The sequence below is a fragment of the Schistocerca nitens genome, chromosome 2, assembly GCF_023898315.1.
Source record: "Schistocerca nitens isolate TAMUIC-IGC-003100 chromosome 2, iqSchNite1.1, whole genome shotgun sequence".
In the NCBI taxonomy this organism is placed as follows: Eukaryota; Metazoa; Arthropoda; class Insecta; order Orthoptera; family Acrididae; genus Schistocerca; species Schistocerca nitens.
Genome location: NC_064615.1, coordinates 94,047,986 through 94,072,292, shown reverse-complemented (window position 1 = coordinate 94,072,292; position 24,307 = coordinate 94,047,986). Strand labels below are relative to the sequence as shown.

The 24,307-nt window shown below is 44.3% G+C and overlaps 46 non-coding genes across 46 annotated transcripts; 24 read left to right on the top strand and 22 right to left on the bottom strand.

Moving 5' to 3' along the window:
- Window positions 1-82: 82 nt before the first annotated feature.
- Trnaq-cug (transfer RNA glutamine (anticodon CUG)) lies at window positions 83-154 on the bottom strand. Its single transcript has one exon. It is a non-coding gene; the product is annotated as a tRNA-Gln (tRNA).
- A 248-nt stretch (window positions 155-402) lies between these two features.
- Window positions 403-491, top strand: Trnay-gua (transfer RNA tyrosine (anticodon GUA)). Its single transcript is given in 2 exon segments — window positions 403-439; window positions 456-491. It is a non-coding gene; the product is annotated as a tRNA-Tyr (tRNA).
- Window positions 492-849: 358 nt separating this feature from the next.
- Window positions 850-921, bottom strand: Trnaq-cug (transfer RNA glutamine (anticodon CUG)). Its single transcript has one exon. It is a non-coding gene; the product is annotated as a tRNA-Gln (tRNA).
- Window positions 922-1,169: 248 nt separating this feature from the next.
- On the top strand, window positions 1,170-1,258 carry Trnay-gua (transfer RNA tyrosine (anticodon GUA)). The gene is given in 2 exon segments: window positions 1,170-1,206; window positions 1,223-1,258. It is a non-coding gene; the product is annotated as a tRNA-Tyr (tRNA).
- A 358-nt stretch (window positions 1,259-1,616) lies between these two features.
- Window positions 1,617-1,688, bottom strand: Trnaq-cug (transfer RNA glutamine (anticodon CUG)). Its single transcript has one exon. It is a non-coding gene; the product is annotated as a tRNA-Gln (tRNA).
- Window positions 1,689-1,936: 248 nt separating this feature from the next.
- Window positions 1,937-2,025, top strand: Trnay-gua (transfer RNA tyrosine (anticodon GUA)). The gene is given in 2 exon segments: window positions 1,937-1,973; window positions 1,990-2,025. It is a non-coding gene; the product is annotated as a tRNA-Tyr (tRNA).
- A 358-nt stretch (window positions 2,026-2,383) lies between these two features.
- Window positions 2,384-2,455, bottom strand: Trnaq-cug (transfer RNA glutamine (anticodon CUG)). The gene has a single exon. It is a non-coding gene; the product is annotated as a tRNA-Gln (tRNA).
- Window positions 2,456-2,703: 248 nt separating this feature from the next.
- On the top strand, window positions 2,704-2,792 carry Trnay-gua (transfer RNA tyrosine (anticodon GUA)). The gene is given in 2 exon segments: window positions 2,704-2,740; window positions 2,757-2,792. It is a non-coding gene; the product is annotated as a tRNA-Tyr (tRNA).
- Window positions 2,793-3,150: 358 nt separating this feature from the next.
- Window positions 3,151-3,222, bottom strand: Trnaq-cug (transfer RNA glutamine (anticodon CUG)). Its single transcript has one exon. It is a non-coding gene; the product is annotated as a tRNA-Gln (tRNA).
- A 248-nt stretch (window positions 3,223-3,470) lies between these two features.
- Trnay-gua (transfer RNA tyrosine (anticodon GUA)) lies at window positions 3,471-3,559 on the top strand. Its single transcript is given in 2 exon segments — window positions 3,471-3,507; window positions 3,524-3,559. It is a non-coding gene; the product is annotated as a tRNA-Tyr (tRNA).
- A 358-nt stretch (window positions 3,560-3,917) lies between these two features.
- Trnaq-cug (transfer RNA glutamine (anticodon CUG)) lies at window positions 3,918-3,989 on the bottom strand. Its single transcript has one exon. It is a non-coding gene; the product is annotated as a tRNA-Gln (tRNA).
- A 248-nt stretch (window positions 3,990-4,237) lies between these two features.
- Window positions 4,238-4,326, top strand: Trnay-gua (transfer RNA tyrosine (anticodon GUA)). The gene is given in 2 exon segments: window positions 4,238-4,274; window positions 4,291-4,326. It is a non-coding gene; the product is annotated as a tRNA-Tyr (tRNA).
- Window positions 4,327-4,684: 358 nt separating this feature from the next.
- Window positions 4,685-4,756, bottom strand: Trnaq-cug (transfer RNA glutamine (anticodon CUG)). Its single transcript has one exon. It is a non-coding gene; the product is annotated as a tRNA-Gln (tRNA).
- A 248-nt stretch (window positions 4,757-5,004) lies between these two features.
- On the top strand, window positions 5,005-5,093 carry Trnay-gua (transfer RNA tyrosine (anticodon GUA)). Its single transcript is given in 2 exon segments — window positions 5,005-5,041; window positions 5,058-5,093. It is a non-coding gene; the product is annotated as a tRNA-Tyr (tRNA).
- A 6,566-nt stretch (window positions 5,094-11,659) lies between these two features.
- Trnay-gua (transfer RNA tyrosine (anticodon GUA)) lies at window positions 11,660-11,748 on the top strand. Its single transcript is given in 2 exon segments — window positions 11,660-11,696; window positions 11,713-11,748. It is a non-coding gene; the product is annotated as a tRNA-Tyr (tRNA).
- A 358-nt stretch (window positions 11,749-12,106) lies between these two features.
- On the bottom strand, window positions 12,107-12,178 carry Trnaq-cug (transfer RNA glutamine (anticodon CUG)). The gene has a single exon. It is a non-coding gene; the product is annotated as a tRNA-Gln (tRNA).
- A 248-nt stretch (window positions 12,179-12,426) lies between these two features.
- Trnay-gua (transfer RNA tyrosine (anticodon GUA)) lies at window positions 12,427-12,515 on the top strand. Its single transcript is given in 2 exon segments — window positions 12,427-12,463; window positions 12,480-12,515. It is a non-coding gene; the product is annotated as a tRNA-Tyr (tRNA).
- Window positions 12,516-12,873: 358 nt separating this feature from the next.
- Window positions 12,874-12,945, bottom strand: Trnaq-cug (transfer RNA glutamine (anticodon CUG)). The gene has a single exon. It is a non-coding gene; the product is annotated as a tRNA-Gln (tRNA).
- Window positions 12,946-13,193: 248 nt separating this feature from the next.
- Trnay-gua (transfer RNA tyrosine (anticodon GUA)) lies at window positions 13,194-13,282 on the top strand. Its single transcript is given in 2 exon segments — window positions 13,194-13,230; window positions 13,247-13,282. It is a non-coding gene; the product is annotated as a tRNA-Tyr (tRNA).
- Window positions 13,283-13,640: 358 nt separating this feature from the next.
- Trnaq-cug (transfer RNA glutamine (anticodon CUG)) lies at window positions 13,641-13,712 on the bottom strand. The gene has a single exon. It is a non-coding gene; the product is annotated as a tRNA-Gln (tRNA).
- Window positions 13,713-13,960: 248 nt separating this feature from the next.
- Trnay-gua (transfer RNA tyrosine (anticodon GUA)) lies at window positions 13,961-14,049 on the top strand. The gene is given in 2 exon segments: window positions 13,961-13,997; window positions 14,014-14,049. It is a non-coding gene; the product is annotated as a tRNA-Tyr (tRNA).
- A 358-nt stretch (window positions 14,050-14,407) lies between these two features.
- Trnaq-cug (transfer RNA glutamine (anticodon CUG)) lies at window positions 14,408-14,479 on the bottom strand. Its single transcript has one exon. It is a non-coding gene; the product is annotated as a tRNA-Gln (tRNA).
- Window positions 14,480-14,727: 248 nt separating this feature from the next.
- Window positions 14,728-14,816, top strand: Trnay-gua (transfer RNA tyrosine (anticodon GUA)). Its single transcript is given in 2 exon segments — window positions 14,728-14,764; window positions 14,781-14,816. It is a non-coding gene; the product is annotated as a tRNA-Tyr (tRNA).
- Window positions 14,817-15,174: 358 nt separating this feature from the next.
- On the bottom strand, window positions 15,175-15,246 carry Trnaq-cug (transfer RNA glutamine (anticodon CUG)). Its single transcript has one exon. It is a non-coding gene; the product is annotated as a tRNA-Gln (tRNA).
- Window positions 15,247-15,494: 248 nt separating this feature from the next.
- Trnay-gua (transfer RNA tyrosine (anticodon GUA)) lies at window positions 15,495-15,583 on the top strand. Its single transcript is given in 2 exon segments — window positions 15,495-15,531; window positions 15,548-15,583. It is a non-coding gene; the product is annotated as a tRNA-Tyr (tRNA).
- A 678-nt stretch (window positions 15,584-16,261) lies between these two features.
- Window positions 16,262-16,350, top strand: Trnay-gua (transfer RNA tyrosine (anticodon GUA)). The gene is given in 2 exon segments: window positions 16,262-16,298; window positions 16,315-16,350. It is a non-coding gene; the product is annotated as a tRNA-Tyr (tRNA).
- A 358-nt stretch (window positions 16,351-16,708) lies between these two features.
- On the bottom strand, window positions 16,709-16,780 carry Trnaq-cug (transfer RNA glutamine (anticodon CUG)). Its single transcript has one exon. It is a non-coding gene; the product is annotated as a tRNA-Gln (tRNA).
- A 248-nt stretch (window positions 16,781-17,028) lies between these two features.
- On the top strand, window positions 17,029-17,117 carry Trnay-gua (transfer RNA tyrosine (anticodon GUA)). Its single transcript is given in 2 exon segments — window positions 17,029-17,065; window positions 17,082-17,117. It is a non-coding gene; the product is annotated as a tRNA-Tyr (tRNA).
- A 358-nt stretch (window positions 17,118-17,475) lies between these two features.
- On the bottom strand, window positions 17,476-17,547 carry Trnaq-cug (transfer RNA glutamine (anticodon CUG)). The gene has a single exon. It is a non-coding gene; the product is annotated as a tRNA-Gln (tRNA).
- A 248-nt stretch (window positions 17,548-17,795) lies between these two features.
- Window positions 17,796-17,884, top strand: Trnay-gua (transfer RNA tyrosine (anticodon GUA)). Its single transcript is given in 2 exon segments — window positions 17,796-17,832; window positions 17,849-17,884. It is a non-coding gene; the product is annotated as a tRNA-Tyr (tRNA).
- Window positions 17,885-18,242: 358 nt separating this feature from the next.
- Window positions 18,243-18,314, bottom strand: Trnaq-cug (transfer RNA glutamine (anticodon CUG)). The gene has a single exon. It is a non-coding gene; the product is annotated as a tRNA-Gln (tRNA).
- Window positions 18,315-18,562: 248 nt separating this feature from the next.
- On the top strand, window positions 18,563-18,651 carry Trnay-gua (transfer RNA tyrosine (anticodon GUA)). The gene is given in 2 exon segments: window positions 18,563-18,599; window positions 18,616-18,651. It is a non-coding gene; the product is annotated as a tRNA-Tyr (tRNA).
- A 358-nt stretch (window positions 18,652-19,009) lies between these two features.
- Window positions 19,010-19,081, bottom strand: Trnaq-cug (transfer RNA glutamine (anticodon CUG)). Its single transcript has one exon. It is a non-coding gene; the product is annotated as a tRNA-Gln (tRNA).
- A 248-nt stretch (window positions 19,082-19,329) lies between these two features.
- Trnay-gua (transfer RNA tyrosine (anticodon GUA)) lies at window positions 19,330-19,418 on the top strand. The gene is given in 2 exon segments: window positions 19,330-19,366; window positions 19,383-19,418. It is a non-coding gene; the product is annotated as a tRNA-Tyr (tRNA).
- Window positions 19,419-19,776: 358 nt separating this feature from the next.
- Trnaq-cug (transfer RNA glutamine (anticodon CUG)) lies at window positions 19,777-19,848 on the bottom strand. Its single transcript has one exon. It is a non-coding gene; the product is annotated as a tRNA-Gln (tRNA).
- Window positions 19,849-20,096: 248 nt separating this feature from the next.
- Window positions 20,097-20,185, top strand: Trnay-gua (transfer RNA tyrosine (anticodon GUA)). Its single transcript is given in 2 exon segments — window positions 20,097-20,133; window positions 20,150-20,185. It is a non-coding gene; the product is annotated as a tRNA-Tyr (tRNA).
- Window positions 20,186-20,543: 358 nt separating this feature from the next.
- On the bottom strand, window positions 20,544-20,615 carry Trnaq-cug (transfer RNA glutamine (anticodon CUG)). Its single transcript has one exon. It is a non-coding gene; the product is annotated as a tRNA-Gln (tRNA).
- A 248-nt stretch (window positions 20,616-20,863) lies between these two features.
- Window positions 20,864-20,952, top strand: Trnay-gua (transfer RNA tyrosine (anticodon GUA)). The gene is given in 2 exon segments: window positions 20,864-20,900; window positions 20,917-20,952. It is a non-coding gene; the product is annotated as a tRNA-Tyr (tRNA).
- A 358-nt stretch (window positions 20,953-21,310) lies between these two features.
- On the bottom strand, window positions 21,311-21,382 carry Trnaq-cug (transfer RNA glutamine (anticodon CUG)). The gene has a single exon. It is a non-coding gene; the product is annotated as a tRNA-Gln (tRNA).
- Window positions 21,383-21,630: 248 nt separating this feature from the next.
- Window positions 21,631-21,719, top strand: Trnay-gua (transfer RNA tyrosine (anticodon GUA)). The gene is given in 2 exon segments: window positions 21,631-21,667; window positions 21,684-21,719. It is a non-coding gene; the product is annotated as a tRNA-Tyr (tRNA).
- A 358-nt stretch (window positions 21,720-22,077) lies between these two features.
- Trnaq-cug (transfer RNA glutamine (anticodon CUG)) lies at window positions 22,078-22,149 on the bottom strand. The gene has a single exon. It is a non-coding gene; the product is annotated as a tRNA-Gln (tRNA).
- A 248-nt stretch (window positions 22,150-22,397) lies between these two features.
- Trnay-gua (transfer RNA tyrosine (anticodon GUA)) lies at window positions 22,398-22,486 on the top strand. The gene is given in 2 exon segments: window positions 22,398-22,434; window positions 22,451-22,486. It is a non-coding gene; the product is annotated as a tRNA-Tyr (tRNA).
- A 358-nt stretch (window positions 22,487-22,844) lies between these two features.
- Trnaq-cug (transfer RNA glutamine (anticodon CUG)) lies at window positions 22,845-22,916 on the bottom strand. Its single transcript has one exon. It is a non-coding gene; the product is annotated as a tRNA-Gln (tRNA).
- Window positions 22,917-23,164: 248 nt separating this feature from the next.
- On the top strand, window positions 23,165-23,253 carry Trnay-gua (transfer RNA tyrosine (anticodon GUA)). The gene is given in 2 exon segments: window positions 23,165-23,201; window positions 23,218-23,253. It is a non-coding gene; the product is annotated as a tRNA-Tyr (tRNA).
- A 358-nt stretch (window positions 23,254-23,611) lies between these two features.
- Trnaq-cug (transfer RNA glutamine (anticodon CUG)) lies at window positions 23,612-23,683 on the bottom strand. Its single transcript has one exon. It is a non-coding gene; the product is annotated as a tRNA-Gln (tRNA).
- A 248-nt stretch (window positions 23,684-23,931) lies between these two features.
- Window positions 23,932-24,020, top strand: Trnay-gua (transfer RNA tyrosine (anticodon GUA)). Its single transcript is given in 2 exon segments — window positions 23,932-23,968; window positions 23,985-24,020. It is a non-coding gene; the product is annotated as a tRNA-Tyr (tRNA).
- Window positions 24,021-24,307: the final 287 nt, after the last annotated feature.

Below are 24,307 nucleotides of genomic sequence, written 5' to 3'. Positions count from 1 at the left end.
AACGTAGAAACTAAATCCCTGAGCCTATCGCTGCTACTTGCTCGGCGAGAAACGCTTATTACAGAAAATTTAGACTAAACGAAGGTTCCACCGAGATTCGAACTCGGATCGCTGGATTCAGAGTCCAGAGTGCTAACCGTTACACCATGGAACCAGACAGGAGCATGGGACTCGTAAATACACTTAGCAGTACTCTGGCATACTTCAGACACTTCCTACTTGCATTTTTTAACTTAATTGACACGATCGAGCATTATAAAACTTAATCTGGGCAATGTTTGCAGTTGCAGCCGATGACTGCATTTCCTGTGCGTCTATATGACCGCGCTGAGTAGCAGTGTGTGGAAATGAAAGACAGGGACGGACGTAAAGCAATCAGTACGAATAAGAAAGCATGCACAGCCTCTGGTAGCTCAGTTGGTAGAGCGGTGGACTGTAGTGGACGATTCACAGTTATCCATAGGTCGCTGGTTCAAATCCGGCCCAGAGGACTGTTTTTCTAATCTCAGGAGCAAAGAGGCTCCAGAGCATGCCCACTCGGTCAGAACCTCCCTATGTTTTAAACCTATTTTAAAGGAAATTCATTTGCTCAGCTTATAATAGCTAGTTGATAATCATGGGATTCTTAGCCTTCGTAGGATAATGATATTTCTTCGAATTACCGTAAAATTGCTTGCTCTTACAGGCATTACTCGTTTAATGTGCTATATAGGTCACATAGTCGCACCAATATTCAACAGTTTCACAGACGTCTCGTTTTTTACACAAACGTAGAAACTAAATCCCTGAGCCTATCGCTGCTACTTGCTCGGCGAGAAACGCTTATTACAGAAAATTTAGACTAAACGAAGGTTCCACCGAGATTCGAACTCGGATCGCTGGATTCAGAGTCCAGAGTGCTAACCGTTACACCATGGAACCAGACAGGAGCATGGGACTCGTAAATACACTTAGCAGTACTCTGGCATACTTCAGACACTTCCTACTTGCATTTTTTAACTTAATTGACACGATCGAGCATTATAAAACTTAATCTGGGCAATGTTTGCAGCTGCAGCCGATGACTGCATTTCCTGTGCGTCTATATGACCGCGCTGAGCAGCAGTGTGTGGAAATGAAAGACAGGGACGGACGTAAAGCAATCAGTACGAATAAGAAAGCATGCACAGCCTCTGGTAGCTCAGTTGGTAGAGCGGTGGACTGTAGTGGACGATTCACAGTTATCCATAGGTCGCTGGTTCAAATCCGGCCCAGAGGACTGTTTTTCTAATCTCAGGAGCAAAGAGGCTCCAGAGCATGCCCACTCGGTCAGAACCTCCCTATGTTTTAAACCTATTTTAAAGGAAATTCATTTGCTCAGCTTATAATAGCTAGTTGATAATCATGGGATTCTTAGCCTTCGTAGGATAATGATATTTCTTCGAATTACCGTAAAATTGCTTGCTCTTACAGGCATTACTCGTTTAATGTGCTATATAGGTCACATAGTCGCACCAATATTCAACAGTTTCACAGACGTCTCGTTTTTTACACAAACGTAGAAACTAAATCCCTGAGCCTATCGCTGCTACTTGCTCGGCGAGAAACGCTTATTACAGAAAATTTAGACTAAACGAAGGTTCCACCGAGATTCGAACTCGGATCGCTGGATTCAGAGTCCAGAGTGCTAACCGTTACACCATGGAACCAGACAGGAGCATGGGACTCGTAAATACACTTAGCAGTACTCTGGCATACTTCAGACACTTCCTACTTGCATTTTTTAACTTAATTGACACGATCGAGCATTATAAAACTTAATCTGGGCAATGTTTGCAGCTGCAGCCGATGACTGCATTTCCTGTGCGTCTATATGACCGCGCTGAGTAGCAGTGTGTGGAAATGAAAGACAGGGACGGACGTAAAGCAATCAGTACGAATAAGAAAGCATGCACAGCCTCTGGTAGCTCAGTTGGTAGAGCGGTGGACTGTAGTGGACGATTCACAGTTATCCATAGGTCGCTGGTTCAAATCCGGCCCAGAGGACTGTTTTTCTAATCTCAGGAGCAAAGAGGCTCCAGAGCATGCCCACTCGGTCAGAACCTCCCTATGTTTTAAACCTATTTTAAAGGAAATTCATTTGCTCAGCTTATAATAGCTAGTTGATAATCATGGGATTCTTAGCCTTCGTAGGATAATGATATTTCTTCGAATTACCGTAAAATTGCTTGCTCTTACAGGCATTACTCGTTTAATGTGCTATATAGGTCACATAGTCGCACCAATATTCAACAGTTTCACAGACGTCTCGTTTTTTACACAAACGTAGAAACTAAATCCCTGAGCCTATCGCTGCTACTTGCTCGGCGAGAAACGCTTATTACAGAAAATTTAGACTAAACGAAGGTTCCACCGAGATTCGAACTCGGATCGCTGGATTCAGAGTCCAGAGTGCTAACCGTTACACCATGGAACCAGACAGGAGCATGGGACTCGTAAATACACTTAGCAGTACTCTGGCATACTTCAGACACTTCCTACTTGCATTTTTTAACTTAATTGACACGATCGAGCATTATAAAACTTAATCTGGGCAATGTTTGCAGCTGCAGCCGATGACTGCATTTCCTGTGCGTCTATATGACCGCGCTGAGTAGCAGTGTGTGGAAATGAAAGACAGGGACGGACGTAAAGCAATCAGTACGAATAAGAAAGCATGCACAGCCTCTGGTAGCTCAGTTGGTAGAGCGGTGGACTGTAGTGGACGATTCACAGTTATCCATAGGTCGCTGGTTCAAATCCGGCCCAGAGGACTGTTTTTCTAATCTCAGGAGCAAAGAGGCTCCAGAGCATGCCCACTCGGTCAGAACCTCCCTATGTTTTAAACCTATTTTAAAGGAAATTCATTTGCTCAGCTTATAATAGCTAGTTGATAATCATGGGATTCTTAGCCTTCGTAGGATAATGATATTTCTTCGAATTACCGTAAAATTGCTTGCTCTTACAGGCATTACTCGTTTAATGTGCTATATAGGTCACATAGTCGCACCAATATTCAACAGTTTCACAGACGTCTCGTTTTTTACACAAACGTAGAAACTAAATCCCTGAGCCTATCGCTGCTACTTGCTCGGCGAGAAACGCTTATTACAGAAAATTTAGACTAAACGAAGGTTCCACCGAGATTCGAACTCGGATCGCTGGATTCAGAGTCCAGAGTGCTAACCGTTACACCATGGAACCAGACAGGAGCATGGGACTCGTAAATACACTTAGCAGTACTCTGGCATACTTCAGACACTTCCTACTTGCATTTTTTAACTTAATTGACACGATCGAGCATTATAAAACTTAATCTGGGCAATGTTTGCAGCTGCAGCCGATGACTGCATTTCCTGTGCGTCTATATGACCGCGCTGAGTAGCAGTGTGTGGAAATGAAAGACAGGGACGGACGTAAAGCAATCAGTACGAATAAGAAAGCATGCACAGCCTCTGGTAGCTCAGTTGGTAGAGCGGTGGACTGTAGTGGACGATTCACAGTTATCCATAGGTCGCTGGTTCAAATCCGGCCCAGAGGACTGTTTTTCTAATCTCAGGAGCAAAGAGGCTCCAGAGCATGCCCACTCGGTCAGAACCTCCCTATGTTTTAAACCTATTTTAAAGGAAATTCATTTGCTCAGCTTATAATAGCTAGTTGATAATCATGGGATTCTTAGCCTTCGTAGGATATTGATATTTCTTCGAATTACCGTAAAATTGCTTGCTCTTACAGGCATTACTCGTTTAATGTGCTATATAGGTCACATAGTCGCACCAATATTCAACAGTTTCACAGACGTCTCGTTTTTTACACAAACGTAGAAACTAAATCCCTGAGCCTATCGCTGCTACTTGCTCGGCGAGAAACGCTTATTACAGAAAATTTAGACTAAACGAAGGTTCCACCGAGATTCGAACTCGGATCGCTGGATTCAGAGTCCAGAGTGCTAACCGTTACACCATGGAACCAGACAGGAGCATGGGACTCGTAAATACACTTAGCAGTACTCTGGCATACTTCAGACACTTCCTACTTGCATTTTTTAACTTAATTGACACGATCGAGCATTATAAAACTTAATCTGGGCAATGTTTGCAGCTGCAGCCGATGACTGCATTTCCTGTGCGTCTATATGACCGCGCTGAGTAGCAGTGTGTGGAAATGAAAGACAGGGACGGACGTAAAGCAATCAGTACGAATAAGAAAGCATGCACAGCCTCTGGTAGCTCAGTTGGTAGAGCGGTGGACTGTAGTGGACGATTCACAGTTATCCATAGGTCGCTGGTTCAAATCCGGCCCAGAGGACTGTTTTTCTAATCTCAGGAGCAAAGAGGCTCCAGAGCATGCCCACTCGGTCAGAACCTCCCTATGTTTTAAACCTATTTTAAAGGAAATTCATTTGCTCAGCTTATAATAGCTAGTTGATAATCATGGGATTCTTAGCCTTCGTAGGATAATGATATTTCTTCGAATTACCGTAAAATTGCTTGCTCTTACAGGCATTACTCGTTTAATGTGCTATATAGGTCACATAGTCGCACCAATATTCAACAGTTTCACAGACGTCTCGTTTTTTACACAAACGTAGAAACTAAATCCCTGAGCCTATCGCTGCTACTTGCTCGGCGAGAAACGCTTATTACAGAAAATTTAGACTAAACGAAGGTTCCACCGAGATTCGAACTCGGATCGCTGGATTCAGAGTCCAGAGTGCTAACCGTTACACCATGGAACCAGACAGGAGCATGGGACTCGTAAATACACTTAGCAGTACTCTGGCATACTTCAGACACTTCCTACTTGCATTTTTTAACTTAATTGACACGATCGAGCATTATAAAACTTAATCTGGGCAATGTTTGCAGCTGCAGCCGATGACTGCATTTCCTGTGCGTCTATATGACCGCGCTGAGTAGCAGTGTGTGGAAATGAAAGACAGGGACGGACGTAAAGCAATCAGTACGAATAAGAAAGCATGCACAGCCTCTGGTAGCTCAGTTGGTAGAGCGGTGGACTGTAGTGGACGATTCACAGTTATCCATAGGTCGCTGGTTCAAATCCGGCCCAGAGGACTGTTTTTCTAATCTCAGGAGCAAAGAGGCTCCAGAGCATGCCCACTCGGTCAGAACCTCCCTATGTTTTAAACCTATTTTAAAGGAAATTCATTTGCTCAGCTTATAATAGCTAGTTGATAATCATGGGATTCTTAGCCTTCGTAGGATAATGATATTTCTTCGAATTACCGTAAAATTGCTTGCTCTTACAGGCATTACTCGTTTAATGTGCTATATAGGTCACATAGTCGCACCAATATTCAACAGTTTCACAGACGTCTCGTTTTTTACACAAACGTAGAAACTAAATCCCTGAGCCTATCGCTGCTACTTGCTCGGCGAGAAACGCTTATTACAGAAAATTTAGACTAAACGAAGGTTCCACCGAGATTCGAACTCGGATCGCTGGATTCAGAGTCCAGAGTGCTAACCGTTACACCATTTTTTTTTTTTTTTTTTTTTTTTTTTAGATTCGAACTCGGATCGCTGGATTCAGAGTCCAGAGTGCTAACCGTTACACCATTTTTCTTTTTTTTTTATTTTTTTTTTGTTTTTTTGGGTGAGAGCCAGGTATCCTAGCCACTTTTTTTTTCTTTTTTTTACCATTTTTTTATTTTTTTTAATTAGTCCGACGCCTTATCCATTTTTTTATTTTTTTTATTTGTTTTACCGTTACACCATTTTTTTATTTTTTTTAGTTATTTGTTTTTTTTTGACGCCTTATCCATTTTTTTTTTTTTTTTTTTTTGTAATGCACGTGAGTGCTAGGCAGCCGGCGGCAAGGTGGGCAGGGGTCGCAATCCTGAGGCCTGGCCACGATGTCACCGCCATACCCCGCACCCATTTGCATCGTTTTGTGATGTGAATTTATAGTTCCAGAAGTATTATTATATTGTGTTTAATTTGTAATGTGGCGTCATGTGTGTTCCATTGTTTTTATAAATATAAACAGAATGTTAAAAAGAAATCCATGTCTGGCCTTAGGATTACGCAGCACAGTATGAAATCCAGCACAGCAGGTACTCAAAGTTGGTCTTCGCGTAGAAAGAATTTTCCCAGTTTCCATGTCGTTGATAAGTATTGTGCATTCTGTTTCCCGATGGGTGAGTGTGGATTGCCGCTTCTCAAAACCCTGAGCATGCCATGCATTGGAAAATGCGCGCTGGTAACGTGGTGACACCATAGAGCAGGGACATGCCAAAACAACCATTTCCCGTATTGTAAAGCCTCTTGATAGGAGGATAGAAGCTGCTGGAAACTCCTGGTTCGTACGAAATCTTCGTGCAGCTTTGATGAAAAATAATGCGAAATGAAAGTAAACAAATGAGGAGCCTCTTCTGGGTGTCGCTCTGCGGAACCAAAAGTAAAGTGCTGTCATTTGAAAATGAAAGGGAACTCCAAAAAACAATTAAATGTTCGAGGCCAAGTGCACTGTGCACTCAGTACCGCCGTTTGACCCATGATGCAAATCACCCACAGCTGATGGTGCGGAGCAGACCATATCCATGGAAACAACAACAATATAACAAAGTAGTGAAAAAAAAAAAATCCGTCCAATGGATCCGTAAACTTAAATTCTGCCATCACTTAAAGCAATAGTGAGAAAATTTTGAAACTGGTCTTGATACTGTCGCAATTTCTTAATCGCATAGTACTCTTCGATGAGGTACATCTGATAATCGTGTAGCGTTGGCGTTGTATGGACGAGCATGTAATAGACGAACTGGCCCATGAGCCAGACATAACTATTATTCTTAGATTGAGGATAAAGCTGCCAGTCTGGTTGAAGCGCGTCATGAAGTTGAATGGAAGAATCCGACGTCCTATTAATGACTGCGAGTTTCTTTCGCGTCCACTGCCATATTTGTGTTTGATCCCGGCAGTGGAAGAGATGCGGCAGCGTTTCCACTAAGTTACACTTCTCACAAAACGGGGTGGGCCGCAGCTTGATTTTGTGCAATTTCTCTCCAGTGGGAATCACCTCATTGACAGCGTCATACCAAACAGATCGAACTCTGGAGCGAAGGAGCGAATAACTAATGTTCTTCCATACATTTCTCCAGTTTTTGCCTAAATATTTCTTCTCAATTGGGTTATCCAGCTGCCGTTTAGTAAGAGCACGATAGGTCGCCGCCGTGTTGAACGGATGCGGGTTGTCCTGCACATAGCTGAGCTCCACATAATACCGCCGGATATAGCCAAGTTCAGGATGAATGTGTCCCACAGACGTTGGCGCAGACAAATCCTTTGGACGTAAGGTGTTGAAAAGCCGTTCCGTGAGACTATTTGGGTTACTGTGTAGTATGCGGGAAGTACGAGTTAAAAAAGTCGCCACACATTGGGATTCAACGTCTTTGACGCCTAAGCCACCGCGGGAACGAAATAACGAGGTAGCTTTAAAGGAAACTTTAAAGATGTTCCCTCGCCAGACATACCAGCAAGCAAGTGCTAAAATTTTTTTCGCAATGGCTGTCGGGATTGGTAAAACAGCGGCAGTGTGATAGAGCTTACTGAAAACGTAACTATTAATAAACTGTGCCCTCTGCATCCGGTCTAAAGACCGCATGTTATGTTCTTTGATCACCGCACGTAAGATGGTAAGCTTGCGTTCCCAATTCACGTGGAGCATGGCCTGGGGGTTCGGTGATATAACCAGGCCGAGATGCCACAGGTCTTCGGTCTTGTCCAACCAAGAAATACCGATGGAGTGGGGGTTGCGACCTAACGGCATAATTTTGGACTTTCGCTCATTAAGTCTAGCGCCACAAGCGACAGAGTACTGATGGACAATCCGACGAACTGACCCCAGCTCTTCGGTGTTAGTAATAAGCACACTGATATCGTCGGCATAGGCGTGGCAGACCGTTTTTGTGTTTAACGTTTGCAACCCGTGTAAAGTTACGTAAAACTTTTTAAGAAGTGGCTCTATAGCGATCGAGAATAACGTCATAGAAAGGGGGCACCCTTGTCGCACTGCCTGTCGTATGGGCACGGGGGCGGTTAACTGGCCGTTAACCTTCACGCGTGAAGACGTTCCGCAGATACATTTCTGAATAAGCTGTCGAAAACGCTGGTTGAATCCCATCTGACTCATTGTGCGCAATAAAAAGCCGTGATTAACTCTATCAAACGCCTTATCAAAGTCGAGAAACAATAACGCCAAATCAGTGTTGGTAATCCAAGTTAAATAAGTCAGGTCGCGATATTCACACAGGGCATTTAACATCGATCGACCACTGACTGCACTCGTCTGATAAGGGCCAAGTACTTTGCCAAGAAGTACTTTAAGCCTGGTGTTTATAATCCTAGTCAAGATCTTAAAATCGGAGTTAAGCAACGTAATTGGCCGAAAGTCATTTAACATAGTCGGATTGGATGTTTTGGGAACCAGGACAACCAGTCCTTCCGTGAACTGCGGGGGGAAGGCAGGACGCGATAACAGGTCGTTATACATGGCGGTCAATTCGTCGCCGATCACATCCCAGAACCGTGAATAAAATTCGACCGGCAAGCCGTCTAAGCCGGCGGCTTTGTTCTTGGCAGCGCACGCAAGGATGGACTTAACTTCAGAGTTTGTGACATTGGCCAAGAGAGCAGCGTTATCATCCTGATCGACCGTGGAGGCGATGTCGTTTAAAAAATCGTCCCCCGCCGATAGATCGGTATCTGACTCGGAATAATGTTGTCGAAAATAATTGAAAACATGCGTCTTGATAGCACCCTGCTCATTGTACAGATTCCCACCAGCATCCTTCAGATGAGCAATAATTTTTTGTTTACCACGTTTGGTTTCCCGTATGAGATGGAATAACGATGCGGACTCGTGGGCGACGTCATCAGAAGAGCGCGATCGTACCCGATTGCCAACAAGAGCTTCACGAACTAAAGCAGTAATTTTTGCTTTGATACGCTTGATGCGGATCAGGTTGTCGGACAAAGCAGAGGGATCGCTGTACAGCTGGCGTAAACCGAGGAAATAAAATTCTAGAGACCGTTTCCTCCAATAAGCCCTGGTCCTGGCAAACTGGTAAATACATTTCTTAATCCGCGGCTTAACAAGCTCCGTCCACCAAAGAACGCGCTCCCTATACCGAGCTTGCCTCTGGAGGCACTGCTGCCAGGTGTCAACGAGGCAACGCCGTAACTCCGCTTCATCTAACAGCGAGACATTCAGCTGCCACGTGCCGCGTCCCAAAAAGGTCTGCTGTCGCACATTCCGAATCGTTATATGGTATGCGGAGTGGTCACTGAAACTGAGCGGCCATAGTTCACAATCACGAATGGTATGTAAAAGATCTTGAGAAACATAAAACCTATCCAGACGGCTAGAAGAAGCAGCACTTACATAGGTATAGCCCATCGTGTGTGGTCGAAGATGACACCAACTATCTTGTAAATGCAGTCCATCTGTTAACATTAGTAGCTCGGGACAAAAATTAAAATTCGGACTTTGATCTTCTTTGCGTAAAACGCAGTTGAAATCCCCACCCAGGATGAGCTTCAGACGCACGTTTGTCAATAAGGGCACAACTTCAGCCCTAAAAAAATCACTTCTGTCCCTTCTGCCAGCGGATCCTGTCGGGGCGTACACGTTCAGGAGAAGCAAATCCTGGAATTGGGCGGCAATGCCGCGTCCCGTGTCTAAAAGCGCTGTAGGCTGATAAGCGATGCCAGCTTTAAATAAAATCGCAGTGCCCGCCTCAGTGCCAAGATTTAATATGGCATCATACCCAGGTATTTCTCCAACCTTGGGTGACACAACTTCTTGGAAGAAAACTATATCTATATCGGCGGCATATAGATAGTCGGTCAAGCATTTAAGTTTGACATCGGATGCGATCCTATTTAAATTAACTGTGGCAAGTTTATAATCTTGCATGGTGGGGATAGAAAGGGTCCGGTTTATTCACTTTCGTCTGCCCAAGACTTCTCAGCTGGCGTATGCTGATGGCCAGCATCCATCAGCTCAGAACTCGGACGGTCGACATGCATCTCCATATCGGCCTCCCCCACGTGGCGCGCGACGGAACCCATTTCATCTGTGCCGCCGCGTTCACTGCCGTCTTTTCGGATCTGCTTTATAGTGCGCTGCAATTTCTTTTCCAGAGTGCGGATCTCCTCCTCACTCTGCTTTCGTGCCGACCGCTTAGATTTCCCGGTTCTCGGGGGAGGTGCGTCGCCGTCAGAAACGGTTTGGACGTCCGTCAAGAGACTGTGTGTAGAGCCTTCCTCAGATAGGTCACCGCCGAGAGGGAGGGGTGTGGGGGGTGCCACGTCAGGGGGGCAAGAAACGCGCGACCTGTCGCCACCATCCGACAACGGCTTCAGCTCGACGGACGTAGTTGGAGTAGGGACGGGAGTCGGTCCTGCATGGTCGGCACGAAGGCCGACAGTCGGGGAAACCTGCAGGTGTACAGCTTGGCTGTCGATATCGGCGACATCACTACGAACGGGACATTCGGGGGTTGCCGCAGAGTTGTTTACAATGACCGCACCGGCGTCTGGGGTCACCGCAGCCGGTTGGTGGAGCGTCGGGTGTGTCGTAGGCGACTCCATCAATGTCTGCGCGTAAGACAACCGAGTGCCATCGTGCCCATCGAGAGGTGTAAGACGATGTTGCATTCCTCGGCGACCCGCCCGGACACGGGGACAAGCAGATTTTAAATGGTCCGTAGAACCACAAATTACGCAAGTTCGCGGTTGTCCTTCGTACATCACCAGCGCCCGAAAACCCTGCACCAAAATGTTGGACGGGATGTGCTTCGTCAAATCAATTTTCGCATTATGAACGCCGTTATCAACATTGAAATGTTTGTAACCCCTCCATTGTTCGGCATGAATTTGTAAGACATTACCGTAGGGAGACAACGCTTGCCGAATTCTATCGAAGCTAACTTCGAAAGGCAGATTAAATATACGGACGGTTCGTAGCCCTAGTCCAGCATGACTAACGGATACTTTACAAATTTCGCCTTTAGAATTCACAAAATCCGCTGTGCCCTCCGTGAGGGTCATAATACGAACGCAAGGATCGTCACTAATCAATTTTACATAAACAGCGTTCGCAAGAAAATCATACGAAAACCCAAGAACTTCGTCATCTCGCAGTCCCAATCGATCGTAAAACCAGTCAACGAGTTCGTGAACCTGTGGTCGTGCAAATCCATACGGAAATCCAAATCGTAGCGTGTAACGTCTCAACTCATCTTCCATCACTTTCTTGAAGGAGTACTTACAGTACCAACAGCTGCGTGCGCCCTTAAGCACAGGCGAAGCGACCACAACCGCACGTCTGCACACGGCCGCGGCCGCGGCGGAACTGCGCACCATGGAACCAGACAGGAGCATGGGACTCGTAAATACACTTAGCAGTACTCTGGCATACTTCAGACACTTCCTACTTGCATTTTTTAACTTAATTGACACGATCGAGCATTATAAAACTTAATCTGGGCAATGTTTGCAGCTGCAGCCGATGACTGCATTTCCTGTGCGTCTATATGACCGCGCTGAGTAGCAGTGTGTGGAAATGAAAGACAGGGACGGACGTAAAGCAATCAGTACGAATAAGAAAGCATGCACAGCCTCTGGTAGCTCAGTTGGTAGAGCGGTGGACTGTAGTGGACGATTCACAGTTATCCATAGGTCGCTGGTTCAAATCCGGCCCAGAGGACTGTTTTTCTAATCTCAGGAGCAAAGAGGCTCCAGAGCATGCCCACTCGGTCAGAACCTCCCTATGTTTTAAACCTATTTTAAAGGAAATTCATTTGCTCAGCTTATAATAGCTAGTTGATAATCATGGGATTCTTAGCCTTCGTAGGATAATGATATTTCTTCGAATTACCGTAAAATTGCTTGCTCTTACAGGCATTACTCGTTTAATGTGCTATATAGGTCACATAGTCGCACCAATATTCAACAGTTTCACAGACGTCTCGTTTTTTACACAAACGTAGAAACTAAATCCCTGAGCCTATCGCTGCTACTTGCTCGGCGAGAAACGCTTATTACAGAAAATTTAGACTAAACGAAGGTTCCACCGAGATTCGAACTCGGATCGCTGGATTCAGAGTCCAGAGTGCTAACCGTTACACCATGGAACCAGACAGGAGCATGGGACTCGTAAATACACTTAGCAGTACTCTGGCATACTTCAGACACTTCCTACTTGCATTTTTTAACTTAATTGACACGATCGAGCATTATAAAACTTAATCTGGGCAATGTTTGCAGCTGCAGCCGATGACTGCATTTCCTGTGCGTCTATATGACCGCGCTGAGTAGCAGTGTGTGGAAATGAAAGACAGGGACGGACGTAAAGCAATCAGTACGAATAAGAAAGCATGCACAGCCTCTGGTAGCTCAGTTGGTAGAGCGGTGGACTGTAGTGGACGATTCACAGTTATCCATAGGTCGCTGGTTCAAATCCGGCCCAGAGGACTGTTTTTCTAATCTCAGGAGCAAAGAGGCTCCAGAGCATGCCCACTCGGTCAGAACCTCCCTATGTTTTAAACCTATTTTAAAGGAAATTCATTTGCTCAGCTTATAATAGCTAGTTGATAATCATGGGATTCTTAGCCTTCGTAGGATAATGATATTTCTTCGAATTACCGTAAAATTGCTTGCTCTTACAGGCATTACTCGTTTAATGTGCTATATAGGTCACATAGTCGCACCAATATTCAACAGTTTCACAGACGTCTCGTTTTTTACACAAACGTAGAAACTAAATCCCTGAGCCTATCGCTGCTACTTGCTCGGCGAGAAACGCTTATTACAGAAAATTTAGACTAAACGAAGGTTCCACCGAGATTCGAACTCGGATCGCTGGATTCAGAGTCCAGAGTGCTAACCGTTACACCATGGAACCAGACAGGAGCATGGGACTCGTAAATACACTTAGCAGTACTCTGGCATACTTCAGACACTTCCTACTTGCATTTTTTAACTTAATTGACACGATCGAGCATTATAAAACTTAATCTGGGCAATGTTTGCAGCTGCAGCCGATGACTGCATTTCCTGTGCGTCTATATGACCGCGCTGAGTAGCAGTGTGTGGAAATGAAAGACAGGGACGGACGTAAAGCAATCAGTACGAATAAGAAAGCATGCACAGCCTCTGGTAGCTCAGTTGGTAGAGCGGTGGACTGTAGTGGACGATTCACAGTTATCCATAGGTCGCTGGTTCAAATCCGGCCCAGAGGACTGTTTTTCTAATCTCAGGAGCAAAGAGGCTCCAGAGCATGCCCACTCGGTCAGAACCTCCCTATGTTTTAAACCTATTTTAAAGGAAATTCATTTGCTCAGCTTATAATAGCTAGTTGATAATCATGGGATTCTTAGCCTTCGTAGGATAATGATATTTCTTCGAATTACCGTAAAATTGCTTGCTCTTACAGGCATTACTCGTTTAATGTGCTATATAGGTCACATAGTCGCACCAATATTCAACAGTTTCACAGACGTCTCGTTTTTTACACAAACGTAGAAACTAAATCCCTGAGCCTATCGCTGCTACTTGCTCGGCGAGAAACGCTTATTACAGAAAATTTAGACTAAACGAAGGTTCCACCGAGATTCGAACTCGGATCGCTGGATTCAGAGTCCAGAGTGCTAACCGTTACACCATGGAACCAGACAGGAGCATGGGACTCGTAAATACACTTAGCAGTACTCTGGCATACTTCAGACACTTCCTACTTGCATTTTTTAACTTAATTGACACGATCGAGCATTATAAAACTTAATCTGGGCAATGTTTGCAGCTGCAGCCGATGACTGCATTTCCTGTGCGTCTATATGACCGCGCTGAGTAGCAGTGTGTGGAAATGAAAGACAGGGACGGACGTAAAGCAATCAGTACGAATAAGAAAGCATGCACAGCCTCTGGTAGCTCAGTTGGTAGAGCGGTGGACTGTAGTGGACGATTCACAGTTATCCATAGGTCGCTGGTTCAAATCCGGCCCAGAGGACTGTTTTTCTAATCTCAGGAGCAAAGAGGCTCCAGAGCATGCCCACTCGGTCAGAACCTCCCTATGTTTTAAACCTATTTTAAAGGAAATTCATTTGCTCAGCTTATAATAGCTAGTTGATAATCATGGGATTCTTAGCCTTCGTAGGATAATGATATTTCTTCGAATTACCGTAAAATTGCTTGCTCTTACAGGCATTACTCGTTTAATGTGCTATATAGGTCACATAGTCGCACCAATATTCAACAGTTTCACAGACGTCTCGTTTTTTACACAAACGTAGAAACTAAATCCCTGAGCCTATCGCTGCTACTTGCTCGGCGAGAAACGCTTATTACAGAAAATTTAGACTAAACGAAGGTTCCACCGAGATTCGAACTCGGATCGCTGGATTCAGAGTCCAGAGTGCTAACCGTTACACCATGGAACCAGACAGGAGCATGGGACTCGTAAATACACTTAGCAGTACTCTGGCATACTTCAGACACTTCCTACTTGCATTTTTTAACTTAATTGACACGATCGAGCATTATAAAACTTAATCTGGGCAATGTTTGCAGCTGCAGCCGATGACTGCATTTCCTGTGCGTCTATATGACCGCGCTGAGTAGCAGTGTGTGGAAATGAAAGACAGGGACGGACGTAAAGCAATCAGTACGAATAAGAAAGCATGCACAGCCTCTGGTAGCTCAGTTGGTAGAGCGGTGGACTGTAGTGGACGATTCACAGTTATCCATAGGTCGCTGGTTCAAATCCGGCCCAGAGGACTGTTTTTCTAATCTCAGGAGCAAAGAGGCTCCAGAGCATGCCCACTCGGTCAGAACCTCCCTATGTTTTAAACCTATTTTAAAGGAAATTCATTTGCTCAGCTTATAATAGCTAGTTGATAATCATGGGATTCTTAGCCTTCGTAGGATAATGATATTTCTTCGAATTACCGTAAAATTGCTTGCTCTTACAGGCATTACTCGTTTAATGTGCTATATAGGTCACATAGTCGCACCAATATTCAACAGTTTCACAGACGTCTCGTTTTTTACACAAACGTAGAAACTAAATCCCTGAGCCTATCGCTGCTACTTGCTCGGCGAGAAACGCTTATTACAGAAAATTTAGACTAAACGAAGGTTCCACCGAGATTCGAACTCGGATCGCTGGATTCAGAGTCCAGAGTGCTAACCGTTACACCATGGAACCAGACAGGAGCATGGGACTCGTAAATACACTTAGCAGTACTCTGGCATACTTCAGACACTTCCTACTTGCATTTTTTAACTTAATTGACACGATCGAGCATTATAAAACTTAATCTGGGCAATGTTTGCAGCTGCAGCCGATGACTGCATTTCCTGTGCGTCTATATGACCGCGCTGAGTAGCAGTGTGTGGAAATGAAAGACAGGGACGGACGTAAAGCAATCAGTACGAATAAGAAAGCATGCACAGCCTCTGGTAGCTCAGTTGGTAGAGCGGTGGACTGTAGTGGACGATTCACAGTTATCCATAGGTCGCTGGTTCAAATCCGGCCCAGAGGACTGTTTTTCTAATCTCAGGAGCAAAGAGGCTCCAGAGCATGCCCACTCGGTCAGAACCTCCCTATGTTTTAAACCTATTTTAAAGGAAATTCATTTGCTCAGCTTATAATAGCTAGTTGATAATCATGGGATTCTTAGCCTTCGTAGGATAATGATATTTCTTCGAATTACCGTAAAATTGCTTGCTCTTACAGGCATTACTCGTTTAATGTGCTATATAGGTCACATAGTCGCACCAATATTCAACAGTTTCACAGACGTCTCGTTTTTTACACAAACGTAGAAACTAAATCCCTGAGCCTATCGCTGCTACTTGCTCGGCGAGAAACGCTTATTACAGAAAATTTAGACTAAACGAAGGTTCCACCGAGATTCGAACTCGGATCGCTGGATTCAGAGTAAAGAGTGCTAACCGTTACACCATGGAACCAGACAGGAGCATGGGACTCGTAAATACACTTAGCAGTACTCTGGCATACTTCAGACACTTCCTACTTGCATTTTTTAACTTAATTGACACGATCGAGCATTATAAAACTTAATCTGGGCAATGTTTGCAGTTGCAGCCGATGACTGCATTTCCTGTGCGTCTATATGACCGCGCTGAGTAGCAGTGTGTGGAAATGAAAGACAGGGACGGACGTAAAGCAATCAGTACGAATAACAAAGCACGCACAGCCTCTGGTAGCTCAGTTGGTAGAGCGGTGGACTGTAGTGGACGATTCACAGTTATCCATAGGTCGCTGGTTCAAATCCGGCCCAGAGGACTGTTTTTCTAATCTCAGGAGCAAAGAGGCTCCAGAGCATGCCCACTCGGTCAGAACCTCCCTATGTTTTAAACCTATTTTAAAGGAAATTCATTTGCTCAGCTTATAATAGCTAGTTGATAATCATGGGATTCTTAGCCTTCGTAGGATAATGATATTTCTTCGAATTACCGTAAAATTGCTTGCTCTTACAGGCATTACTCGTTTAATGTGCTATATAGGTCACATAGTCGCACCAATATTCAACAGTTTCACAGACGTCTCGTTTTTTACACAAACGTAGAAACTAAATCCCTGAGCCTATCGCTGCTACTTGCTCGGCGAGAAACGCTTATTACAGAAAATTTAGACTAAACGAAGGTTCCACCGAGATTCGAACTCGGATCGCTGGATTCAGAGTCCAGAGTGCTAACCGTTACACCATGGAACCAGACAGGAGCATGGGACTCGTAAATACACTTAGCAGTACTCTGGCATACTTCAGACACTTCCTACTTGCATTTTTTAACTTAATTGACACGATCGAGCATTATAAAACTTAATCTGGGCAATGTTTGCAGCTGCAGCCGATGACTGCATTTCCTGTGCGTCTATATGACCGCGCTGAGTAGCAGTGTGTGGAAATGAAAGACAGGGACGGACGTAAAGCAATCAGTACGAATAAGAAAGCATGCACAGCCTCTGGTAGCTCAGTTGGTAGAGCGGTGGACTGTAGTGGACGATTCACAGTTATCCATAGGTCGCTGGTTCAAATCCGGCCCAGAGGACTGTTTTTCTAATCTCAGGAGCAAAGAGGCTCCAGAGCATGCCCACTCGGTCAGAACCTCCCTATGTTTTAAACCTATTTTAAAGGAAATTCATTTGCTCAGCTTATAATAGCTAGTTGATAATCATGGGATTCTTAGCCTTCGTAGGATAATGATATTTCTTCGAATTACCGTAAAATTGCTTGCTCTTACAGGCATTACTCGTTTAATGTGCTATATAGGTCACATAGTCGCACCAATATTCAACAGTTTCACAGACGTCTCGTTTTTTACACAAACGTAGAAACTAAATCCCTGAGCCTATCGCTGCTACTTGCTCGGCGAGAAACGCTTATTACAGAAAATTTAGACTAAACGAAGGTTCCACCGAGATTCGAACTCGGATCGCTGGATTCAGAGTCCAGAGTGCTAACCGTTACACCATGGAACCAGACAGGAGCATGGGACTCGTAAATACACTTAGCAGTACTCTGGCATACTTCAGACACTTCCTACTTGCATTTTTTAACTTAATTGACACGATCGAGCATTATAAAACTTAATCTGGGCAATGTTTGCAGCTGCAGCCGATGACTGCATTTCCTGTGCGTCTATATGACCGCGCTGAGTAGCAGTGTGTGGAAATGAAAGACAGGGACGGACGTAAAGCAATCAGTACGAATAAGAAAGCATGCACAGCCTCTGGTAGCTCAGTTGGTAGAGCGGTGGACTGTAGTGGACGATTCACAGTTATCCATAGGTCGCTGGTTCAAATCCGGCCCAGAGGACTGTTTTTCTAATCTCAGGAGCAAAGAGGCTCCAGAGCATGCCCACTCGGTCAGAACCTCCCTATGTTTTAAACCTATTTTAAAGGAAATTCATTTGCTCAGCTTATAATAGCTAGTTGATAATCATGGGATTCTTAGCCTTCGTAGGATAATGATATTTCTTCGAATTACCGTAAAATTGCTTGCTCTTACAGGCATTACTCGTTTAATGTGCTATATAGGTCACATAGTCGCACCAATATTCAACAGTTTCACAGACGTCTCGTTTTTTACACAAACGTAGAAACTAAATCCCTGAGCCTATCGCTGCTACTTGCTCGGCGAGAAACGCTTATTACAGAAAATTTAGACTAAACGAAGGTTCCACCGAGATTCGAACTCGGATCGCTGGATTCAGAGTCCAGAGTGCTAACCGTTACACCATGGAACCAGACAGGAGCATGGGACTCGTAAATACACTTAGCAGTACTCTGGCATACTTCAGACACTTCCTACTTGCATTTTTTAACTTAATTGACACGATCGAGCATTATAAAACTTAATCTGGGCAATGTTTGCAGCTGCAGCCGATGACTGCATTTCCTGTGCGTCTATATGACCGCGCTGAGTAGCAGTGTGTGGAAATGAAAGACAGGGACGGACGTAAAGCAATCAGTACGAATAAGAAAGCATGCACAGCCTCTGGTAGCTCAGTTGGTAGAGCGGTGGACTGTAGTGGACGATTCACAGTTATCCATAGGTCGCTGGTTCAAATCCGGCCCAGAGGACTGTTTTTCTAATCTCAGGAGCAAAGAGGCTCCAGAGCATGCCCACTCGGTCAGAACCTCCCTATGTTTTAAACCTATTTTAAAGGAAATTCATTTGCTCAGCTTATAATAGCTAGTTGATAATCATGGGATTCTTAGCCTTCGTAGGATAATGATATTTCTTCGAATTACCGTAAAATTGCTTGCTCTTACAGGCATTACTCGTTTAATGTGCTATATAGGTCACATAGTCGCACCAATATTCAACAGTTTCACAGACGTCTCGTTTTTTACACAAACGTAGAAACTAAATCCCTGAGCCTATCGCTGCTACTTGCTCGGCGAGAAACGCTTATTACAGAAAATTTAGACTAAACGAAGGTTCCACCGAGATTCGAACTCGGATCGCTGGATTCAGAGTCCAGAGTGCTAACCGTTACACCATGGAACCAGACAGGAGCATGGGACTCGTAAATACACTTAGCAGTACTCTGGCACACTTCAGACACTTCCTACTTGCATTTTTTAACTTAATTGACACGATCGAGCATTATAAAACTTAATCTGGGCAATGTTTGCAGCTGCAGCCGATGACTGCATTTCCTGTGCGTCTATATGACCGCGCTGAGTAGCAGTGTGTGGAAATGAAAGACAGGGACGGACGTAAAGCAATCAGTACGAATAAGAAAGCATGCACAGCCTCTGGTAGCTCAGTTGGTAGAGCGGTGGACTGTAGTGGACGATTCACAGTTATCCATAGGTCGCTGGTTCAAATCCGGCCCAGAGGACTGTTTTTCTAATCTCAGGAGCAAAGAGGCTCCAGAGCATGCCCACTCGGTCAGAACCTCCCTATGTTTTAAACCTATTTTAAAGGAAATTCATTTGCTCAGCTTATAATAGCTAGTTGATAATCATGGGATTCTTAGCCTTCGTAGGATAATGATATTTCTTCGAATTACCGTAAAATTGCTTGCTCTTACAGGCATTACTCGTTTAATGTGCTATATAGGTCACATAGTCGCACCAATATTCAACAGTTTCACAGACGTCTCGTTTTTTACACAAACGTAGAAACTAAATCCCTGAGCCTATCGCTGCTACTTGCTCGGCGAGAAACGCTTATTACAGAAAATTTAGACTAAACGAAGGTTCCACCGAGATTCGAACTCGGATCGCTGGATTCAGAGTCCAGAGTGCTAACCGTTACACCATGGAACCAGACAGGAGCATGGGACTCGTAAATACACTTAGCAGTACTCTGGCATACTTCAGACACTTCCTACTTGCATTTTTTAACTTAATTGACACGATCGAGCATTATAAAACTTAATCTGGGCAATGTTTGCAGCTGCAGCCGATGACTGCATTTCCTGTGCGTCTATATGACCGCGCTGAGTAGCAGTGTGTGGAAATGAAAGACAGGGACGGACGTAAAGCAATCAGTACGAATAAGAAAGCATGCACAGCCTCTGGTAGCTCAGTTGGTAGAGCGGTGGACTGTAGTGGACGATTCACAGTTATCCATAGGTCGCTGGTTCAAATCCGGCCCAGAGGACTGTTTTTCTAATCTCAGGAGCAAAGAGGCTCCAGAGCATGCCCACTCGGTCAGAACCTCCCTATGTTTTAAACCTATTTTAAAGGAAATTCATTTGCTCAGCTTATAATAGCTAGTTGATAATCATGGGATTCTTAGCCTTCGTAGGATAATGATATTTCTTCGAATTACCGTAAAATTGCTTGCTCTTACAGGCATTACTCGTTTAATGTGCTATATAGGTCACATAGTCGCACCAATATTCAACAGTTTCACAGACGTCTCGTTTTTTACACAAACGTAGAAACTAAATCCCTGAGCCTATCGCTGCTACTTGCTCGGCGAGAAACGCTTATTACAGAAAATTTAGACTAAACGAAGGTTCCACCGAGATTCGAACTCGGATCGCTGGATTCAGAGTCCAGAGTGCTAACCGTTACACCATGGAACCAGACAGGAGCATGGGACTCGTAAATACACTTAGCAGTACTCTGGCATACTTCAGACACTTCCTACTTGCATTTTTTAACTTAATTGACACGATCGAGCATTATAAAACTTAATCTGGGCAATGTTTGCAGCTGCAGCCGATGACTGCATTTCCTGTGCGTCTATATGACCGCGCTGAGTAGCAGTGTGTGGAAATGAAAGACAGGGACGGACGTAAAGCAATCAGTACGAATAAGAAAGCATGCACAGCCTCTGGTAGCTCAGTTGGTAGAGCGGTGGACTGTAGTGGACGATTCACAGTTATCCATAGGTCGCTGGTTCAAATCCGGCCCAGAGGACTGTTTTTCTAATCTCAGGAGCAAAGAGGCTCCAGAGCATGCCCACTCGGTCAGAACCTCCCTATGTTTTAAACCTATTTTAAAGGAAATTCATTTGCTCAGCTTATAATAGCTAGTTGATAATCATGGGATTCTTAGCCTTCGTAGGATAATGATATTTCTTCGAATTACCGTAAAATTGCTTGCTCTTACAGGCATTACTCGTTTAATGTGCTATATAGGTCACATAGTCGCACCAATATTCAACAGTTTCACAGACGTCTCGTTTTTTACACAAACGTAGAAACTAAATCCCTGAGCCTATCGCTGCTACTTGCTCGGCGAGAAACGCTTATTACAGAAAATTTAGACTAAACGAAGGTTCCACCGAGATTCGAACTCGGATCGCTGGATTCAGAGTCCAGAGTGCTAACCGTTACACCATGGAACCAGACAGGAGCATGGGACTCGTAAATACACTTAGCAGTACTCTGGCATACTTCAGACACTTCCTACTTGCATTTTTTAACTTAATTGACACGATCGAGCATTATAAAACTTAATCTGGGCAATGTTTGCAGCTGCAGCCGATGACTGCATTTCCTGTGCGTCTATATGACCGCGCTGAGTAGCAGTGTGTGGAAATGAAAGACAGGGACGGACGTAAAGCAATCAGTACGAATAAGAAAGCATGCACAGCCTCTGGTAGCTCAGTTGGTAGAGCGGTGGACTGTAGTGGACGATTCACAGTTATCCATAGGTCGCTGGTTCAAATCCGGCCCAGAGGACTGTTTTTCTAATCTCAGGAGCAAAGAGGCTCCAGAGCATGCCCACTCGGTCAGAACCTCCCTATGTTTTAAACCTATTTTAAAGGAAATTCATTTGCTCAGCTTATAATAGCTAGTTGATAATCATGGGATTCTTAGCCTTCGTAGGATAATGATATTTCTTCGAATTACCGTAAAATTGCTTGCTCTTACAGGCATTACTCGTTTAATGTGCTATATAGGTCACATAGTCGCACCAATATTCAACAGTTTCACAGACGTCTCGTTTTTTACACAAACGTAGAAACTAAATCCCTGAGCCTATCGCTGCTACTTGCTCGGCGAGAAACGCTTATTACAGAAAATTTAGACTAAACGAAGGTTCCACCGAGATTCGAACTCGGATCGCTGGATTCAGAGTCCAGAGTGCTAACCGTTACACCATGGAACCAGACAGGAGCATGGGACTCGTAAATACACTTAGCAGTACTCTGGCATACTTCAGACACTTCCTACTTGCATTTTTTAACTTAATTGACACGATCGAGCATTATAAAACTTAATCTGGGCAATGTTTGCAGCTGCAGCCGATGACTGCATTTCCTGTGCGTCTATATGACCGCGCTAAGTAGCAGTGTGTGGAAATGAAAGACAGGGACGGACGTAAAGCAATCAGTACGAATAAGAAAGCATGCACAGCCTCTGGTAGCTCAGTTGGTAGAGCGGTGGACTGTAGTGGACGATTCACAGTTATCCATAGGTCGCTGGTTCAAATCCGGCCCAGAGGACTGTTTTTCTAATCTCAGGAGCAAAGAGGCTCCAGAGCATGCCCACTCGGTCAGAACCTCCCTATGTTTTAAACCTATTTTAAAGGAAATTCATTTGCTCAGCTTATAATAGCTAGTTGATAATCATGGGATTCTTAGCCTTCGTAGGATAATGATATTTCTTCGAATTACCGTAAAATTGCTTGCTCTTACAGGCATTACTCGTTTAATGTGCTATATAGGTCACATAGTCGCACCAATATTCAACAGTTTCACAGACGTCTCGTTTTTTACACAAACGTAGAAACTAAATCCCTGAGCCTATCGCTGCTACTTGCTCGGCGAGAAACGCTTATTACAGAAAATTTAGACTAAACGAAGGTTCCACCGAGATTCGAACTCGGATCGCTGGATTCAGAGTCCAGAGTGCTAACCGTTACACCATGGAACCAGACAGGAGCATGGGACTCGTAAATACACTTAGCAGTACTCTGGCATACTTCAGACACTTCCTACTTGCATTTTTTAACTTAATTGACACGATCGAGCATTATAAAACTTAATCTGGGCAATGTTTGCAGCTGCAGCCGATGACTGCATTTCCTGTGCGTCTATATGACCGCGCTGAGTAGCAGTGTGTGGAAATGAAAGACAGGGACGGACATAAAGCAATCAGTACGAATAAGAAAGCATGCACAGCCTCTGGTAGCTCAGTTGGTAGAGCGGTGGACTGTAGTGGACGATTCACAGTTATCCATAGGTCGCTGGTTCAAATCCGGCCCAGAGGACTGTTTTTCTAATCTCAGGAGCAAAGAGGCTCCAGAGCATGCCCACTCGGTCAGAACCTCCCTATGTTTTAAACCTATTTTAAAGGAAATTCATTTGCTCAGCTTATAATAGCTAGTTGATAATCATGGGATTCTTAGCCTTCGTAGGATAATGATATTTCTTCGAATTACCGTAAAATTGCTTGCTCTTACAGGCATTACTCGTTTAATGTGCTATATAGGTCACATAGTCGCACCAATATTCAACAGTTTCACAGACGTCTCGTTTTTTACACAAACGTAGAAACTAAATCCCTGAGCCTATCGCTGCTACTTGCTCGGCGAGAAACGCTTATTACAGAAAATTTAGACTAAACGAAGGTTCCACCGAGATTCGAACTCGGATCGCTGGATTCAGAGTCCAGAGTGCTAACCGTTACACCATGGAACCAGACAGGAGCATGGGACTCGTAAATACACTTAGCAGTACTCTGGCATACTTCAGACACTTCCTACTTGCATTTTTTAACTTAATTGACACGATCGAGCATTATAAAACTTAATCTGGGCAATGTTTGCAGTTGCAGCCGATGACTGCATTTCCTGTGCGTCTATATGACCGCGCTGAGTAGCAGTGTGTGGAAACGAAAGACAGGGACGGACGTAAAGCAATCAGTACGAATAAGAAAGCATGCACAGCCTCTGGTAGCTCAGTTGGTAGAGCGGTGGACTGTAGTGGACGATTCACAGTTATCCATAGGTCGCTGGTTCAAATCCGGCCCAGAGGACTGTTTTTCTAATCTCAGGAGCAAAGAGGCTCCAGAGCATGCCCACTCGGTCAGAACCTCCCTATGTTTTAAACCTATTTTAAAGGAAATTCATTTGCTCAGCTTATAATAGCTAGTTGATAATCATGGGATTCTTAGCCTTCGTAGGATAATGATATTTCTTCGAATTACCGTAAAATTGCTTGCTCTTACAGGCATTACTCGTTTAATGTGCTATATAGGTCACATAGTCGCACCAATATTCAACAGTTTCACAGACGTCTCGTTTTTTACACAAACGTAGAAAC